Raw genomic sequence first — 5,414 nt, 5'->3', positions numbered from 1 at the left:
TCATAAAGCAGGTGGCCAGATTACAGCCCAGTTACACTGACTAAGCAGGAGATAGCGTATCCATGTGCCAGGTAAGAACTGCAACACAGGCAGCAGCTCAAGTTTATGGTAGCCATGAAGACCCTCCCACCCAAAGCGTTCCCCAGTCATGCCCAGAAACCACACATCCTGTGTGCCAGGCACACAGGTTTTTATGGGGAAGAGATGCATAACACAGGACATCTACTGCTGTGACAGGCCACACAATTGGTCCCAGCACAGGTGCAGAGTACATCACTCCAGGGCTTTGTTAAAAGGTCAATGAATAAATCAGTCATCCTCCATATCAACTACTTAAAAATTGCTTTTGCTTTCTGAAAAAACCCCAACAAACACCCCACCCAGCAAGAGCCAAATCATCATGCTGAGCCTTTCTTCCGAGTGCTTACTCTTTATGTCAGTTCTCAGTGAGTTACAGGACCTTCCCAAAGGACTGAGATTAAGCCCATGACATTTTCCCACAGCTTCCTTGATAGGTGATCCGAAAATCACATATGCAGATAGCAATTCAGCTGCAGGCACCAGGCAGAGATGAGTCAGGACCATGCTGACTAATGTAGACACAATGCAGATTTGGTGCTGTACGTGGGCTTGGGTCTCTAGTCCAGGTATAGTCCCTCTAGACCACCTCTCCAGGACCTGGCTCAGGCTACTCATGCCATTACTGACTCCCTGGCTACAATCCTAAAACCAGTTCCACCCAGAAGCATCAGTATTAGAGTACATTGAAGCAGTCCTCTTTCCACAGCACAGGGGTGGGTGCTTAAGTTAATCTTCCTTTTTCTTCCTCACCCCCAAAAAAGGGGAGAGCAAGACTCCTCCAGCAGATGGGAGGAACAAAGGAGAAGAGGCTCTGCTGCCTACGTCTTCCTTGGGGTAAGGGCTTCTTCTCATAACATTTTGGTGAAAGTGTTGAGCACGCACTACATTGAGTTTTGCTGCTCATGCTAACCACACTGTAATCGCAAGCAGTCCTGCCTCATTTGGATGAGGAATCTGGTTTTCAAGGGAAGCACAGCTGAGAAAGGCTTCTAACAGGATCTGATTAGCTGATTAAAAACAGATGCTGTGCTGGCAGACAGACTGCTGTGGATCATCTGATACAATCCCCTTCCCCTCATTTTTGTACATAATGTCCTTCCAAGCAAAGCTACCTCCCCCACAGCTATGTCTAAATTGCATTAGGAATCTTGGCATTTTTTCAGTTATACATGTTGTGAATGGCAAAGCCATTCACAATATTTTAGAGGGACTGTACAGTCAAGTAGTTGACCGATTATCAAAATCCACCTGGTATTCAAAGGAGACAGAGGCCATGCTGCAGAGGGCATGGGGCTGTAGCATTTTAATCTCTGCAGTCCTTAACCTCACACCAGGAGGAGTGAGCTCCATCGACTCTGGGACCAGAGGTGGAACACCTTCCCCACACACTCTGCTTTAGTTTGAAGCATATGAGCCAAGAAGGTTCTGCACCCCAATGCTGAGGCAGAAAACATCTTTCTCCCATTCATTTTTGGAAGGAAACAGCACCTTGCAGCACCAGGTTCACTCACCTCTCACTGCTCCAGTGCGGCTCAGGGCTGCTTTAGTTCATGCATATTGTCAGCTTAGCTTAATGCAGAGACTGCATGTTGCTGGTCTATGTGGTCATTTATCCTTCTAACTCAGGACTAATTCCTTTCCCACAGGAGACTGGAGAATATCTAGCAGGCCAGTTGCCTTAGAAGTACAGGCTAGGTATTGGTGTTCGCCCTCCTTGGCACTGGGGGAGTGCAAATTGAGTTGTTCCAGGTAGATGGCTTCTTACCTTCTTGCCCAAACACAGCTGAAACACCTCCCTTACTCTCCCGAGACTGCACTTGCTAACAGAAGTCACTGGGATCAGTTCCTATTTAGCCAGAATCAACATATTCAGGAATTTCTCTAATGTCCTTAGAGGTGCAAACAAGTTTCACATTGGGACTATTCACTTGGTTGTAACAGGAGATTTCATCTCAGAGAGGCCAAGGAAAGGGGATAACTCCTTTTGGTCTTGTTTTTCAGTTTGACAAAGGAGAAGGGCTGATATCAGCTTGTTGAATAGCAGAACCATTTAAATTAATTTCACATGCAGTGTCTGGTCTCAGCAGTGGGATGCTAATCCTTCGCAGAACTATAGCTACATAAGCGCTCAGGGACAGACCAGGGAGAAGGCCTGATTCAGCACAAAGCTGGGACAAGAGGCCCATATGATAGAAAAATGCAAGGTTTTAAGGTTACTGCTGGGGAAGAGAAGATGCCAGAGAAACTCAGCCAGTCTGTTTTCATTCTAGAATCTTGTAAGCAGGAAAGCACAGGAAAAGAGCAGCTGAGCTTCAGGTGTACATGGCAAATTCACACTGGCTCAATGGCCTGTAGAAAGCTGACATTCTGACTTTGGTAACAACTTCTTGCCACTTCCTACTCCCAACAACAACTGGCTAAGAAACAAGCACAAAACACAACAGGAGAAGCAGCCACCAGATACTTTACCTTTCACTGCCTTGGCAATTGCTTCAAAAACTCTGGCTTGGCCAAACAACAGCAGGTAAGCCAAGATACTTTGCGTCACCTGCCCATGGTCAGACATCAGCTTGACAGGCTCCGGCTCTTAAGACATCTAATTGCAGCATCAGCAAGGGAATATAGGATGCTTTTAGAAGAGGTATGGCTAATGAGTGCCCAAGCACCAATTCGAGTTTCACTGACAACAACGATGTCACTCTACTGTCGACATCGCACAGGGAGTTACAGTGGTAATAACGACACTCATAATTATGCTAACATACTGCCCTACAGTGACTCCCCTTTGGAGGCTGCAGATGGTGTGAAACAGCTGTAAGCAAGGCAATAAAACCTTCATCAGAACTTTTAATTCTGCAGTGACTGCACTGCACAGAGGTGTTAAAACACAAAGTTACGACATACACAAACTGCTTCCCTGGCCTCTTCAAGAGGAAAGCATTGTATCCACCCTTAACTAGGGCATGCCAGTCTATCTCAGCCTAAACCAAACACAGTTCAGCTGGTTTAATGCTTTTCCTTTGCATATTAAAATTAAACATTTTAATAGCAATGAATATCCTGAGCACTTCAATGATTATTTTTTTCTACATTACTTTTAAAAGTCTCTGTTAAAAAGAAATCAGTAAATTGCCACAACTCCAGCTTCACTGGAAAATGCAGGATCTTTGCAGCACAATGCAGGTCTGTCTTGCCACTGAGATTTGTGAGACGTGGGTAAAAAATAAATACATCTTTAAAGCAAAGTCTTTCAAGGGAAAAATATACACAGTAAGATACACAGTGCCAAGATCTCCTTTTTGCTTTGCAAATGCTCTGGAGGCAGATTCACACTTCACTGAGCCAAGTAATTTCTTAAAATGACTGGACTAGGGTTTGAAAAACGTGCAGACTGAGTCCTAAGAAGAAGTGTTTAGGTTTTATGACTGAGCCATCTGTGAGCTAAAGGGACAAAAAAACATCTAAAAACTGTGAAGCTTAGAGTTCGGTTTTAACCTGCCTATTAAGTGTGGCTACCCTGCAACAACCCCACTGAACATACCGTTGGTGTGAAAACAGCAGATGGTTAATGGGGGTGGAAAGCTATACAAATCGTTAGAGAAGCATGGAAAATTCATTGCTGGCTATAAAAGTCACTAGACAAAGGCAGCTGTAAACAGCTAAGTGAAAAGAGGAGGTAGAGACACGTGGTAGCTGCTCTGTATAGACTACTGCTATTTCTTTCTCAAAAACCACCAGAAAAGCACTGAAGGAATCACATGTGAACTGACCATAAGGGTCAACACTACAGAGTATTAATGCCAAGGTGGTTTTCCATTGTGCTAGTTTCCGGCTTTTAGCAGTACCTTGGATCTGATAATGGAATCACATAAGGACCCTGGAAGACACTTAAAAAGCAAAACCACTTGCTTTTTGTATGTTGTATATACATGGCTGCTAAACCCCAGGTATGCAATTATCTTAATCTGTAACTGACATACCAGCATGCTGAGGATACACAGAGTATCAACACCACATTAAGCCAGGAAGCTAAGGTAGGAAAGAAAGCAAGCTCATCTTTCACTGCACTCCTAACTTACAAAAGACCTAACTCTCAGACTGCAAACACAAATTGTGACATGCAATTAGATGACTAAGGGAGGATTTTTTTTCCTGTTTATCCCAACAATTTACAGTATCTTTAAACAGGAGAGAGATATCTATTCCAAATCAACTCAATTGGCATGAATAACCACCTTCTAAGATATCTCCTGATGACTTTTGCTTATGCTTTACAAAGGTAGTTATTGCAGAAGTGGCAGAACAAGAAAAACTGAAGTTTGGCAAAGAGAGTAGCAGATACAAGTCAGGATAGGAAAGCAGCTAGAATGAAAACATGAAAATCGTATCACTGTTTTCACATGCAGTACTGTTGTGACATTCTTCCTACCAGGGATTCCATCCTTCTATATTTGAGACTGCCATCCCTGATTATGTTTTACAAGGCAGCCTCCTCCCTGCTCTTCTAGCTTTCCATTGGCAGGCTAAAAAGCTTTTCACCTCCACTTTTGTAAGTACCCTGTGGCTGAGCTCTCTTCCATGTACCATGTCTGTTAAAACCAGTGAGTGTCAGTGTAACAGGAAATAAAAGGGACACCAATATCTCTAAGAAACAATCTCTGCCACCAGAGGTTGGAGTTGGAGTCACTGTTTCCCCTTCCCCTCCACACATACTCCAGGCAGATGGCCATTTACCATACAAACACAGCTGGCCCTGTCAAAGGAGAACATAAACAACTATAGTTAGAGAAAAGAAGCCACAAATGCTTTTCAATTTTATTCTTACTAGGAGGGTAGTGGCATCCTGACATGTCGCATCATCCAATGAAAACTGACAGGGACATTATCAAGGCTCCTAGCTCACCTAGCATTGATGGTACTACATCTTGCAGTAATCTTGGCTTGGCTGTAGTGCTTTGTTGAGCCTGCAGACATGGTTTTCCCAATTCCAGATACTCTTGCTGGGTCAAGACCAAAGTAATCAGCACTAACAGAAAGGGAAAGTAATCGGATGTGAAACACAGACACCATATGATGAGCAATGTGTCGGGCTGGTACTGCACAATTTTGTACAGACTAGTCAGAAATGGGTATTACGAATGGAGCCAGAAAATGATAATAATTAAAAACATCAAGTGCTTTTGATGGATTTCCCAGAAAAGAGAAAGTCTGTTCAGAAATAAATGTAACAGCTTCAAAAACAACAAAATAAAATGCACCTAGTGATCTTTAAATCAACTTTTCCATTGGATAAATATATTTGAAATAGTTGTACAGTTCACAGTGGCATAAAG

The sequence above is a fragment of the Phaethon aethereus genome (assembly GCF_964289735.1).
Source record: "Phaethon aethereus genome assembly, chromosome: 1".
Taxonomy (NCBI): domain Eukaryota; kingdom Metazoa; phylum Chordata; class Aves; order Phaethontiformes; family Phaethontidae; genus Phaethon; species Phaethon aethereus.
Note: the sequence above shows the minus strand (reverse complement) of the source record.